Genomic DNA, 15,451 nt, shown 5'->3' on the forward strand with positions numbered 1-15,451 from the left:
GAGAGCGCGTCTCATGGGTGTGTATAAACCTTTGTTTATGACCAGTAAAAAGTGTTGTAAAAAGACATTCAGAGTATACTGATTGAAACGTCGAGTTGTTACCACATGACTGTTCTCTACATTACTTTCACGTACACCTTTCACGTACAAGGTGTTACTGAAATTGTTCGCTACTCGTTTAAAGTCACCTGGAAGTGATATTTTTTCAAAATAAAGCTTTTGTCACTAATATATGTGTTTTGATGAGTGGAATGTGAATAAACAGTTAACTAAGGTTTTAAAAAATCAGTTCTTATGTTATTTACAAATTTAAGAGTAGACCCTGACCCGAGAGGGCGCTGTTCGTGACGTCAATCGAGGCAGACTTCCTGTAATGCGTAGAGTAAACACAATAGCAAAGTACATGTACGGACCAAGTCGTGAGTTTGTACGTTTAAAAAAAAAAAAAAAATTTTTTTTCCGGCAATGCCGACCAGATGTATTGCTGCTGAATGCCGAAAAACACTTTTTGAAATGTACCAACTCACGACTTGGACGTACATGTACTTTGCACGTGTGTTTACTATACGCATTGCAGGCAAAGTCTGCCTCGATTGACGTCACAAAAGGGGTAGGCAGAGTTAGCCCCCCAAACAACTTTATATATTTTTTAAACATATAAATCGTGACAAACAATTACTAAAAAAATTGTTTTATTGTTCGTAAGCATATACTCTTATGTTTGAAAGAAAACAAATTCTATTTCCAGGTGACTTTAAATAAATTACGTATATTCGTCTAAAAAAAATTCACAGGTAAAACTTACAATTGTACATTCAAGTACAGTGAGTACCTGTAAAGTCCTGTAGGCATGTAGGGTACAGAATCTAGGTAGTAGATTTATACAACTATTGATACATTGCCCAATTTCCTGCTAATGTACAAGGAATATGAAGCGGAAGGAGTTCACTCTCACTGAACAAGGATGTCCCGGACATTCGTTTCATTCTCCTCGTACCCCCAGATGGTAAAAGCATCGTACCTGGTGCCTGTTAAAGGGGTTTGGTACCTTTTGTAGCTCAAGTTTTTAGTCCAAGACATGAATCCCTACTCACTGTGCATGGAGATAATTTACCTGTAAACCTGTAAAAGGTTCAGCAGCATTTGTCATTACGTTTTTTGAAAAAATAGGTTATTTTTCAGGAGAGTCGCGAAAATATGTTGTAGCATGCTAAAATAGTTTCTGTAAATAAAATTGTTTTACTAATTTCTCAAAAACTACAGCACCTCAGCTAACTGGAAGCTTTCTATCATCATTATGTTTAAACTTTTGTGTTGTGTGTCATGCAAAGTACCAAACCCCTTTAAGGACAAGGCAGCTTTATTCCCTCATAGCCTTATAACCTCTATAAAGGAGACTTACATTTCCACTGGAACATTTCAATGGGCACTGGACACACTGTTGGTAATTACTCAAAATAATTACTAGCATAAAAACTTACTTGGTAATGAGCAATGGATAGCTGTTGATACTTTATAAAACCCTGTGAGACACGGATTCCTCTGAAGTATTAGATTTTCTTTAGATTAGGTTATTTCTGAAGCCTTTTATTATGCATCTGGAAACGCAGATTTTACGCAACATGGGTGTTCCTTATCTTTCATTAATCTCTTGCAATTTTGATGACCAATTGAGTCAAAATTTTCACAGATTTGTTCTTTAATACACATGTTGGGATACACCAAGTGAGAATCCTGGTCTTTGACAATAACCAAAGGTGTCCAGTGCCTTAAAGGCAAGGCAGTTGGAGTTTTGGGCTGTTTTTTTTTTTTTGGGGGGGGGAGGGTGGCAAGTTTGATAAAATACAGTATACTTGCTTACTGCCGTACTATTCACTCCATCTCATATAGATATCTAAGAACTACGAAAACATGCAAGAGCATGAAGTGGGTTTTTGTTATCACCCAACAAGGGACCTCTATTACTTCTCCTCTGATATTTTCCTTTCAAGTCATCCGAGAGATCGCTAACGCACAAGGAGGAGAATCTTTACAAAAATATAAAAAAACTGTCTGAGAGAGAGCGAGAAATTTAAGACTTCTCACTCCCTCCATGGCGGGTCACTCTTTACCACCTTTCGTGTACACAAGTCAAAAGCAGTGAGCGTTCTTTTGTATGTGCCATTTAGGGTGATTACAACGTAGTATCCCAGAATACATTCCCCCGCACTGTGAGTGGATTGGCTACACGTTTGTAATCGAGAATGAAATGGACTGTTCTATAAACAGTATATGTTTACCGTCATACGTGTACTTTTTTATATTTTTACTTGGCCTGACAGCCCTGACGGCAGTGCGTCAGTCCATGAGGCAAACAGGGAAACAAGTGTATGGCATTTTAGTATGATACAAAGGGGAATTGAAATGTGTCTGTGAATTCATCTTTGAGAGGTTTATGATTTATTTTAAAAAATTCAAAACTTTGCAGTCCAACGACTAAGTTGCACTTTGAATTTACAATTTTAAACAACATTCAAAATGCACAATATATAATAAACAGATTAACATAAAACAAAAGGGCATGTCTGCTTTCATTTTAATCAAAGGGCACTTCAAATTGGATTTTTTTTTAGAGCAGTGGGCAACTATTGAAGGGGCACCAAGGCCAAGGTTAGGGGTATAGAGACCACGATAGTCCCAGGTCTGGTTAATACGTTTATCTAATAGCGGCACTTTCAGCATTTTCCATGAAAGTCTTACCTTAAAATAAAAGCTTTTAAAGCAAATCATTTGTTTGTGTCATCAACGAGATCCCCAAATACTCAGGGCTTGAAATAACCAACTGGAGTACTGACCAAAGCAGGCCTGATACTTCATGGACATTGCCTTAGTGCCCTTGAAATGCTATCAGTAGACAATTTCTTCATACATGTAGGGTGCCTTTTACTAAGCAGAAAATGCCTTGATGCCCTTGCCCTTTCTCAAACGAAGCATACAGGCATGCCAGAGTCTAGTAACTTTAACAATATTAGTCTTGCACATATTCAAACATAACACGGACAAGTCCACTAGCACTTTGGTCCCCTACACATTGCTTCAACGCGTGAACGAAATGTAACTCCCCCACTTTAACAGAACCTAATATTTGAAAACGCACAAGACTTGCACAAACTTTCTTGTCTTCCCAAAGATTCTAAAGGCTTCCAGTTCCCCCAAAAGCTTCCCAGGATCTTGTAGCAAGATTTCTTAGGTTTGTTCCCAAGATGCTCTATATTCATCTTCAGTTTTTCAGGGCTTTCTTCATCGAGATTCTTCCGGAACCTCTCCATATCTCTCAGAGTTCTTCCCCAGACATGCCAGATCTCTCGATAATGAGACTGAATGCACTAGGCTCGCTAGTTCATCTTGAGGGCATGACAACTGCAATCGTATCCACCGCATTATCTTCTGGATGTTTGTCCGATTTTTAAAGACATTTCATTGAACAACCTGGAGCACTTTAATATTCTCTGACACAACTAAATCAAATTCTTAAAATAAAATTGTAACAATAAGAAGAAAAGTATTCACACCGCCATTTTATTTTTGCATATTGGCCAGAAATGTTCGGGCATCGACTTACTCCAAGTTGGCTATAGGGAGTCGCACGGGTTACCCTGTGGCAATTTGGCAAACTGATTTCTTTTAACTTTGAGTCCGAAAGCATCCAACTATTAACGCCATCACAGGGACGTGTTGAATTCCTAATAGAAACAGAAATACAATCGTCTTCGTTCTCCTCCGGACTATCTGAGGGGGAAAAAATTATAATTCTTCAGACCCTAGTGGTTTCAAACTCTCCTCCGCTGAGAAGCGCAATCAGTAGATCTGATGGTAATAGGATCCAAAAATCCTAAATATAGCCGTTGACATTTCGGAGGGTTCCAGATTAAGTCCCATAAATAGCAGGCAGGAGATGAAGTGAAGTGTCGCTATAATTGTGTAGGCTTCAACACACTGGAAGGAAAAAATGCAACGCAGAAGTGAATGGAAGGAACATAAAGGTGACTCTACACTTTAATTCACAAGCATCAAAATTACACACGGCACCCACAGCAATTGCCGTAGTGCCCTGTGCTTTTGCTGTGGTGCCCTCTGCAAAGTTCTAACACAAATTTACATTTTCCTCATAGTAGTAACACTTACAGCAATTGCTGTGGTGCCCTGTGCCTTTGCTGTGGTGCCCTCTGCAAAGTTCCAATACAAATTTACATTTTCCTCATACATGTAGAAGTGCCACCCTCAGTAATTGCCGTAATGCCCTTTGCTTTTGCTGTGGTGCCCTCTGCAAAATTCCAATACAAATTTACATTTTCCTCATACGTGTAGAAGTGCCACCTTCAGTAAATGCCGCAGTGCCCTGTGCTTTTGCTGTGGTGCCCTCTGCAAAGTTCTAATCCAAGTTTACATTTTCCTCATAGAAGTGACCTTTACAGCAATCGCTGTAGTGCCCTGTGCCTTTGCTGTGGTGCCCTCATCAAAGTTCCAATACAAATTTACATTTTCCTCATACGTGTAGAAGTGCCACCCTCAGTAATTGCCGTAGTGCCCTTTGCTTTTGCTGTGGTGCCCTCTGCAAAATTCCAATACAAATTTACATTTTCCTCATAGAAGTGACCTTTACAGCAATCGCTGTAGTGCCCTGTGCCTTTGCTGTGGTGCCCTCATCAAAGTTCCAATACAAATTTACATTTTCCTCATACGTGTAGAAGTGCCACCCTCAGTAATTGCCGTAGTGCCCTTTGCTTTTGCTGTGGTGCCCTCTGCAAAATTCCAATACAAATTTACATTTTCCTCATACATGTAGAAGTGCCACCTTCAGTAAATGCCGCAGTGCCCTGTGCTTTTGCTGTGGTGCCCTCTGCAAAGTTCTAATCCAAGTTTACATTTTCCTCATAGAAGTGACCTTTACAGCAATCGCTGTAGTGCCCTCTGCTTTTGCTGTGGTGCCCTCATCAAAGTTCCAATACAAATTTACATTTTCCTCATACGTGTAGAAGTGCCCTCTTCAGTAATTGCCGTAGTGCCCTTTGCTTTTGCTGTGGTGCACTCTGCTATGTTCCAATACAAATTTTAATTTTCCTCAAGTGCTAAGAGGAAAAAGAGCGCAGTTCAAGGATTGTATTCAGAATTGGTAGAGCTAACAAAATAGTCACAGACAGTGTTCATGTTTTGGGTGGTCAACCATTAACAAACCTGTGACAATCTTGCAAGTCAGGATGCATACAAAAATGCATTCTCCAGAAGACGATCAGAGCATACTGATCGAAACGTCGAGTTAATCCAACGGTTCTTTTCAGAACCACCCCAACTCATTTAGAGAAAGTCATTACATGGTGTTACCGCAAACTCTTCTATATCGTACAAAAATAGTGAAAAACCAGCACAATTTTCCGCACATTAACAAGTTGTTTAAACGAAGGGAGACTTGAGATCAAATTCGCAAAGAAGATCATAAAAAAACACATTAAGAATGCCCCAAGTTCCACAGTGATGGACTTTTGTAAAAGTTAAGTTCACCAGTGTAAATGCTGCATCTATAAGTGTGACTCCTTGAAGTGAAAGCACATTCCCAACGTTGCCGATAACTGATCTCAGATGTGCCATACGTGTACTCCAGCACTTTTTGTCAAACAAAAACAAACTGAGTGCACAATCAACAAAAACAAACTCGAGTGCAAACGTTTTGGGCTGCATATATCCGCCTCAATTTAAACCGGGGGTTGGCGGTCATCTTGCAGGCCTGGAATTACACGGAGGTCAATTCATGGCCACTGTTGCCCTAGTGACCTATAACAAGTTGCCCATAGGTTTAAAGACTTTACAATGAAGTGCCCTGTGCAATATGTGAAATGGCCTTGCCCTGTCAAAGATGAAAATCAAGGCCAGCATTGCCAACAAAAATGTGTGCAACGAGGACAAATCAAAGATGAAATCTAGGCCAGCATTGGCGACAAAAAGGTCTGCAACTAGGACAAATTAGGACAAGGAAGGAGGCATGATGAAATAATGGCTATTCCAATTTCAGGGTAGCACTTCAAGACTTTAAAGATTTCAGGGAGCTTCTGGGAGCAGTATCCTCAGTATCTCTGGGAGAAGTACGAAATCAAATACGGATTTCTCTACATATAAAGACACTGGACACCTTTGGTAATTGTCAAAGACCAGTCTTCTAACTTGGTGTATCTCAACATGCATAAAATAACAAACATGTGAAAATTTGAGCTTGATTGGTCGTCGGAGTTGCGAGATAACTATGAAAGAAAAAACACCCTTGTCACTCGAACGTGTGTGCTTTCAGATGCTTGATTTCGAGACGTCAAATTCTAAATCTGAATTACTTCGTTCTCGAAAACTACATCACTTCAGAGGGAGCCGTTTCTCAGAATGTTTTATACTATCAACCTCTCCCCATTACTCGTTACCAAGTGAGGTTTTATGCTAATAATTATTTTGAGTAATTACCAATAGTGTCCACTGCCTTTAATGAAGAAATTAATAGGTGATTTCTTCACCAGGCAGGCATAAACACTCTGTAATTTCTCATCCCAGTTTAAACCCCTGATCGGCCCCAGTAGTGAAACACTTGCTCGATGATCATTCATTTACATACATGTAGGACACAGTGCTCCACACAGCATGACTACAGTATCTGTTACCAACCATGTACATATATACTGTACATGCTCACAGTACAATCTGAATATCATCAGACTCAACCAGATAACAACACAAACCTTATTAAATTATTTAAAGCGTTCTAAAAATAGATCACACTACTTTCTCTTCCTCGTTGCTGCGAGCCGTGGCATATCATTTGCATTTGGCAGCCATCGGAAAAAGGAAGCATGCGAGGTTAAAATAACCACCGATTTAAATAAATGTTCAATCAGCAAGCTCTGTGACAGTTTAAAAGCACTGCTGGACACCTTTGGTAATTGTCAACGAGAGATTTTAACATTGTACACATCGGCTGCTCACGACAGTCCCACCCAAGTAACAAAAAAACTGTGGATGTTTTTTTTTTTTAACAGAACTCGGTTAGTGCACAGTGCTTAACACACATTGGCGATGCGTAAAGACACTTACAGTACCCTCGATGCCTGTTATAACTCTATTAATATATAAATTAAAAATGTAGACCAAGTTCAAATTCATAACATTCGTACTGTACCCATATGTATATCACAATAATGAAATGGTTCACACAAAGTAATTAAGCACAGCTATCTCGCTCACACCCGACCAAACACAGAACTTACCTCACACCTAAACCATCCGATCAACCCTTCGCACTAGAATGGTGGCTGTTGCATACAATTTCATACCACAAAACAAAAAAAGGTCTTTGAACTTGCATAGCTACATCTGATGCCTTGTAGGCATGACGAGTTGTTGAAAAGGAGACACAAGGATGCAGTGGTGGCACATCAGTGGAGGCAGGTGCTTTGATAAGCAGTGAGCTCCCGACTGCAACAACGCCAAGAGATTGTTTACACACACACTCCCGCATTCACCATCCATACAGCATTCAATGTTAACAAACGAGCGCAGATAATTAATGAGTTTAATTATGCAGTCTGTCATGTGGATAATTCACAAAAAAACAATGAGGATTGGATTTTTTTTTATTTTAACAACCACCTAGAGCAAATGTTTTTGTTTTGTTGACAGTGGTCATTTTTGTTTTCTCTCCAATCTGTCTTATTCTAGATTGTGCCATGCATTACAACGAGAAACTCATGTTGTTGATGCGCCGGGGATTTCGCTGTTGCCGTTGTTCCATATCTTCTTTCCAAGACTCCAGCATATCAGCGCATAATGACCAGCCTGAAGAGGTCAGCCTTCTGCTTGCTTTTGTCGCCAGACTTCCTCCTCTTCAGCTGACCTGGAGCTTGTAGGAGCAGCCGGTGCCTGGATGGGCACCGGGCGACACTCTTAATAACTCTAAATATAGATCGCCGTTTCTATAAATATCCCCCGTTATGTCTATTTGGCCTTTGCTAGTGAAGGCTTCAGTGCAGGGGAGAGTGAGGTAGATTCGACTGTCATTAGATGAGGCATGTGTGAATGCTAGCGTGTTTATTTTTTTCACCGAGGCTTCGCCGCCCCACCCACCTTCACTCATAATTCAACACAACAAGCAATGCCTGGTTTTGATATTTATAATTAAAAGGGGCTCTTGCTTGAAAGACACAACAACAACCTTTCCATACAGTGGTTCATAAAAATAACTAATTTCTCAGTCTAGCAAAAGGGGAAGTTCATTCAATAAACATTAAGGCTGTTATTGAGTTGCATGCACGATGGCCCACTAAATAATCAATGAATTGTACTGGTGAATAATGACTTGAAAATCAACGCATTAGAATGGTTAAGTCCGCAGATGGCACGATTTAGCTACAATATACAATTGATTGAAAGTCAACATCAGCCATAATAGCAAAAAATCTACAGAATATTTTTCTTCTCCATATTTTTCACAAATTCTAAACTTATAAGTGAGAGTAGAACCAAACTAGTGTATACTTAGGGAAATTGTTGATTACATTTCTTCGCTTTTTTCTGTCAAATTTTTCTCAATTTGTATTTAATTTGTTTGCCTTCTTTAAGGAACCTGATGGAAATAAAATTGATTGTGTTTAAACAACTTTTTGTGGTATTTATCATTGGCTTTTTAATCAGTTTACTTGGTATATTTTCTTGGTACGCTTGATTCTAGTGCTGAATAAAATCAATAAATATACTGTGGATAAATGCATAGAGGGCCTCATAAAAGGGGGAATATGAAAATGTGTACTTATCACTGTACTGTTAAGACTATCCAACATCATTTGCCATGCGCAAATTAGTGAACCTCGGTAGTCTAGTTGGTAAGACACTGCTCTAGAATTGCAAGGGTCGTGGGTTCGAATCCCACCCGTGTAACATGCCTGTGATATTTTTCACAGGACTCGGGAAAGTACTGAGTATACAGTGCTAACACACATCGGTGTATGGGTAAAAACCAAAATTAATATTCTTTATCCCCGATGCAAATTTAACATCTATTACATTGTGTTGTTGTTTCGTTTTCATTTTGATTCTTGATTTGTGAAAAACATTTATGGTCCCCAGTAATGATTTTGAGCTACTAACCATGTGGTCTTGCGGACTTCCCCCAATACAAATTGAGCCGTAAAGTTTGCATTATTACAACAACAAAACATAATTACAAAGTAACATTTTTTTTTTTTTTTTACCCAGAACAATTACATATTATAAGTCGCTGATCATGCAAGACAACGCGAAAGAAAGAAAAACACAAGACCTACTACACATCATGTCCTACAAGGACTTCCTTGTCAGATAACAAGCAGGGTTATCAACACACTAGTCTGAAAACAACGCCGGAGTGTCTATTTTGGGACTGGTAGTGAAGTGAAAATATTGATAGAAGTCCATGTCCACACACACACACTGGACATTAAAGGAACACGTTGCCTTGGATCGGACGAGTTGGTCTATAAAAAGCGTTTGTAACCGTTTGTTATAAAATGCATCTGGGTAGAAAGATATTGTAAAAGTTGAATACAATTATCCACACAAATTTGCCTCAAAATTGCGTGGTTTTCCTTTTACTGTGCGAACTAACTCGGTCAGCCATTTATGGGAGTCAAAAATTTGACTCCCATAAATGGCCGATCGTGTTATTCGACGAGGTAAAAGGAAAACCGTGCAATTTCGAGGCATGTTTGTGTGGATCATTGTATTCAACTTTTACAATATCTTTCTACCCAGATGCATTTTATAACAAACGGTTACAAACGCTTTTCAAAGACCAACTCGACCGATCCAAGGCAACGTTTTCCTTTAAAGGATCCACAGTACAAGACCTGTAAGCTCTGTTTCGAAATGGCAAGGGGGGGCAAGGGCACCAAGGCATTTTCTCCTTGGTAAGGGGCACCCTAGGAAGAAATTATAAATTTCTACTAGATCATTTAAAGGGCACTAAGGCAATGACTTGGGGGCATAGAGGCAATTGGCTTTGCTGCCTCTGTGAAGTATCAGTACCTTAGTCTTTCAGATTTGCAGAATGGCAGAACATGTATGGTACAACATTCCCATGTTCATGTGCATATGGGTTACAAACTTGTATTGCAAACTATTTGCAAACATTACGTCCTACTGTACACATGTGTACGTTCACCATTACATTACACAATAAAAGTGGTGGGTTCAGGTGTGCACATGATGTCCAAACATACTTTCAGACGGCTTTCATTTCAGTTTCATAGGGGCTATAACTACAGCCGTCGATTTCACAAAACTCTTCTTAACTTAGGATTAATCTTATGACTTAGGACGAGTCCCAACCCTGCACTGTAGCATGCAGACCTTAAGATTAATCCTAAGTTAGGACGAGTTACGTACTCGTCCTAACTCGAGATAAGACGAGTCCAACTCTTTGTGAAATCGACGGCTGTGTATATAGTTATGATTACGTGTATAGCCTGTATTTTGTTCCTTTTTAAAAAACAAATTATTTCTTACTAAATATAAGCAGGCCTGGAGTGGAATTACTTGCAGGCCATGGCCTCCATTACCCATGGTCTTGGCATTGGTGGTGCCCTTTTTAAAAGTTTCAGGCCTGATACTTCACGATTGCCTTGGTGCCCTTGAAAGGCTACAGTAGAAAAGTACAATTTCCTCATTGGGTGCCCTTTACCCAAGAAGAAATGCTTTGAAAACTTTAAGAATTTCCAATGGAAGTGCCATTTGCAGAATGAAAAAGACCTTGCCCTTTCAAAGACGAAACTCCAGACCTGGCAATGGGTTAACAACTTTGGGCCTCAAGTGAAATTCAATATACTATACATCCAGGCCTGAAATTACATCGAGGCCAGCGGGTCTGTGGCCATGGCCTCTTTGTTCCCCTTGAAAAGTTTCCCATAGACAGTGGAAGTGCCCTTTGCAAAACAAAACCGACCAGGCCTGCGCATGGTGTACATGCACATGTAATTTGACAGCACCTTTCAATGTTCAGAATGAGCTTGGGCGATATCGATTTATTTTATTCACGATATATCGCCGACAATATATCGCGATATTCGATATAATCGCGATTAATGAAATTTGACATCATCAGTCTTAAAACTCCAAGTGAAAGTTGTAGAAGAGACAGTCCTAGCATAAGAGAGGTGTTCTAATGACCTATTCTTCTGGTTTTACTCCAAACCTATGGGGTGCAAGATGTCTCAGCTAGCAAATACATCGCGATATTTAATCGATATATCGATATTTCGATTAAAACCAAATCCATCCGATATCGAAATCGTGTCCAAATTAATATCGCGATATCGCCCAAGCTTAGTTCAGAATAGTGCACTGTCATGCCAACTGTTACCATTTTTGTTTTGCCTTTTTAATGAAAGATTCTGCTATAGCTGTTCAACATCAGGCCATTTAAAAAAATAATATACAGCACCTCGGGTCATTTTAGCAAGTAAATGATATCTGCTCAAACCTAGGATTCGAACTGCCTCTACATACTTTTATGTACATGTAGCCTACACGTATGAGGCAATCTTGGTGATCTAGTTGGTACATGCTGGTATGTATGACACTGCTCTCAGTATGACACTGTTCTAGAATTGCAAAGGTCGTTGGTTCGAATCCCACCCGAGTAATATATGCCTGTGACGTTTTTCACAGAACTCAGGAAAGCACTACAGTGCTATCGGTGTAAGTGGGTTAAGCCAAAATTCATACTCTTTATTCTCTAACACTGGTATTTTTTTCGCAGTTTATATAAAAAGGGTTATTGCGTCTGACCTGTCAACAATTCACTCTATGAAAGTAATATAAAAAAACAAAATTAAGACACTGCAAACATCTTCGTGAACATGTTACTATAATTGAATATCCCCATCGTCCATGTGTTATCGATGGACGGAGTTTTTTCAATTTACCCTCTGGAGCGTTGTGAATAAATACACACATGAATGATCTCGACATGACATTCTATCCATCACTCCTCAAAAGCGAATACAATAAAACCCAGACAGTCAAGGCTAAAAATAGATCGTCTTATTTGAACAACAAATTTAGCCGGACTCGACCTCCATTCGTGAGTTACACAATTACAAAGACGAGTATATGCTGGGTGTACAAAATGTATGCGATGAAGCTGTATAGCATTGCTGGGCTTGACCTTTACCGTAACTACTCGCAGAACCAATAAGCTTTTCCTTTCACTGGTCCGTCAGCTATAAGTATACGATTGCCATAATTTAAAGCTGACACATTGCCTTGGATCAGTAGAGTTGGTCTATGAAAAGCATTTGAAACCGTTATGTTACGAAATCATTGGTTAGAAAAATGTTTTAAAAGTAGAATACACATGTAGTGATCCACACAAACATGCCTCGTAATTGCGTGGTTTTCCTTTTACTTTGCGAACTAACAAGGTCGGCCTCTATATGGACACAAAAACTTGACTCCACAAAATGGCGTGCCGTGCTAGTTCACGACATATAAGAAAACCATGCAATTTCGAGGCATATTTGTGTGGAACGTTAAAATATTCTACTTTTCAAACATCTTTCAAACCATGCATTTTATAATGGTTTCAAACATTTTTCATAGACCAACTGGCCCGATCCAAGGCAACGTGTCACCTAAATGGGATTACTTGGAGTGAATTTTGAATGGTACCCCAGTGTCTTGGCATTTGGCCCGCAGACCACTGCTAAGGTAGATCGCTGGACTTGCACTGGCTGTAGGATTTCACATTCAGGGAAGGCCAGTGACTCTTTCGTGAAAGGAAAGGGGATAACTGCACCCCCCCACCCCCACTCAGACCAAAATAAACAATGAAAAAACAGTGACTTTTTAATAAAAACTAAAGAAGAAAAAACGTGATTTTCAGGACAAGCAAACAATCAGCTGAATACCAGGAACAGGCAATATGCAACAAATGGAAAATCGGTTGGTAATCCTGTTTTTATCAAGGAAGAAATTTCATGCTAAAAGCAAATATATATGCATAGTAGCTCTATGAAATTGGGCTTCTAAGGCCATAGCCACAGCCAAAGCCCTAAATCCAACATAGGATTAATTGCAGCTCCATTCATCCATGTACATAATAATCAATCAACAATGTGATGACCCTTCCAGCAAGGAGAAAGCCAGTAATCTGAACAAGAGTAACAGACAAGGAGTGACCTTAATACTTATAATAGACAACACGTAAGACCTTAATCTAAGTAGATGTCACTGCCCTGTCAGGCTCCTGATGTCCAATTCCAACTCTGATTATCCCTTTATGAAAAGGAAACCCGACTAAATAAACCTCATGTCATAGCCTCTGTTTGGCTACAGCTTTGGCTAGATCTCTCATGTCTGCCTTTTCTTCAACACTAGCAGATGCGCTGATCTAGCCGTAGCTGTTTTGAGCAGAAGGAAGAAAAATTTACCGTGATCCACAGAGTCTCCATCCACTGATGAAGTCTGACACCGTGTCCATGAGCTCCTATGGCTGCGGCTATGACTTCATCATCACATGAACAAGCGATGATGCATCGTCAGTCCTTAGCAACACCCATAGAAACAGCCGCAGCCGTCTGAAGATGCCTAACATGTACCCTCCACATTTCCGTCTGCCTTCCCCCCCCCCCCTCACTTCTTTTTTTACCCTGATGGAAGAGAACATCAATGAAGAAACTAATCAATGTTTCCTATGAGGCCGACGGCCTCACAATAGAGGATTTTCTCAAATCAATAACTCATATTGTCTGTCCTTCTGAGAAAAAAACAACAAGGTACCTCATTTAGCATGCATTGTTCAAAAATAAAAAAAATTACAGGAACTGAACCGTATAATTGACCATCTTGCTCATATTGAGACATGTTCGGGCTTTAAAAGCTTATCTTAAAGTAAGCCCACTGGGCTACTACACTGTGCCTTTTACCTGCCCACTGTGACCTGTGACATCACATGTTAGAAAGTTGGCAGACTTTATGCAAGCACGATATTTGTACACAGCTCAATAGAAGAAAACATTCAATCTTATATTTATTGGAGTTCGAACTCTCTGATTTTTATCAACTTCTGATGCAAAGAAAGGGGGCACATTTCAAAATTTGTTCTAATTTATGTTCAAATTATTAAACAAAGTGTCAAGTTTCCCATAATTATTATGATTAGTGTAGATATCACAGCTCCTGCGAGCTAAACACACAGTGCAAAATAAGATCCAGCTAATTAACACACTTCCCAAATTCCTAGTGTAGCTATTAATTTCAATCCAGAAGGCTCCATTCTATTCACATGGAACGTGCCTTTGTGGACTTTTCAAAAAGCCCTTTGAATAGGTTTCAGTTTCGACAGGCACCTCAAACAACTGACTGCGATAATAGTCGGGCTAAAAATAGCCAGTGAGAGGATTGTGGAAAGGCTTTCACTTGGGATTTTAAAGGAACACGTTGCCTTGGATCGGTCGAGTTGGTCTTTGTAAAGCGTTTGTAACCGTTTGTTATAAAATGCATGAGTAAAAGATGTTGTAAAAGTAAAATAAAATGATCCACACAAACATGCCTCGAAATCGCACGGTTTTCTTTTTACCCCGTCGACTAACACGGTCGGCCATTTATGGGAGTCAAATTTTTGACTCCCGAATGTGTTAGTTTGTACAGTAAAAGGAAAACCACGCAATTTCGAGGAAAACTTGTGTGGATCATTGTATTCTACTTTTAAAACATCTTTCAAACCATATGCATTTAAAAACAAAATTGTTACAAACACTTTTTATAGAACAACTCGTCCGATCCAAGGCAACGTGTTCCTTAATCGTGTTTATTGACACTGATCTACGAGTCGTAACTGTACTTACGAAAATAACATGTCTGCGCTGTACATTGGTGACACTGCCGAATATTTTAGAAAAAGAAACTCGCTTTTCCAAATGTTCCTCAAATACACCCAATATTCAAACACGTTTTGCACATGTATGTGTATTCCTAAGCCAAAGATAACAAGGAGACAGTCACAAGCAATATTTTCTAAACTATTCCGACTGGCTAACTTCTGCTAATGCAAGGTTCTATCCTGAGTATTTTCCAAAACTGTGATGGGGCAATCTGGACCCAAATTTTGTCCTCTCCATTTGTTTGTCGTTTTTGTTTCATTGTTTTGTTTTGTTTTTTTTGTCTTACTTGTTCATTATTGTTTTATTTAAATATATTTATTGTTTGCGTTTAAGGCATTCCGTTTATAAGCTTCGGCTTCCTGTGTAATGCCTCCACGTATTAGTTTTATTGTATCAATTGGGTTTTTTTTTCTATAGTGATTATCCATGGTGGAAATAACTGTTGTTGAATTGAATTGAATTGAATTGAAGTTTGGTCTGGAATCAAGTCCTCATACTGACTTTTAAAGTCTGCTGTTTATGTC

At 39.3% G+C, this 15,451-nt stretch overlaps 1 protein-coding gene across 3 annotated transcripts in view; it reads right to left on the reverse strand.

The window, feature by feature from the left end:
* The window catches only part of LOC117299854 (histone deacetylase 4-like), an 82,857-nt gene that overhangs the window by 61,783 nt on the left and 5,623 nt on the right, over positions 1-15,451 (reverse strand). Inside the window, exon 1 of one of the 3 annotated variants that reach the window (XM_033783416.1) lies at positions 13,476-13,598. The exons of the other annotated variants lie outside the window; for them this stretch is intronic. The gene's annotated coding sequence lies outside the window, so the exon portion shown is untranslated. Of the gene's footprint in view, positions 1-13,475; positions 13,599-15,451 lie in introns of those variants that run through there. 3 annotated transcript variants of the gene reach the window in all.

This window comes from Asterias rubens, chromosome 15 (genome assembly GCF_902459465.1).
Source record: "Asterias rubens chromosome 15, eAstRub1.3, whole genome shotgun sequence".
Lineage (NCBI taxonomy): Eukaryota > Metazoa > Echinodermata > Asteroidea > Forcipulatida > Asteriidae > Asterias > Asterias rubens.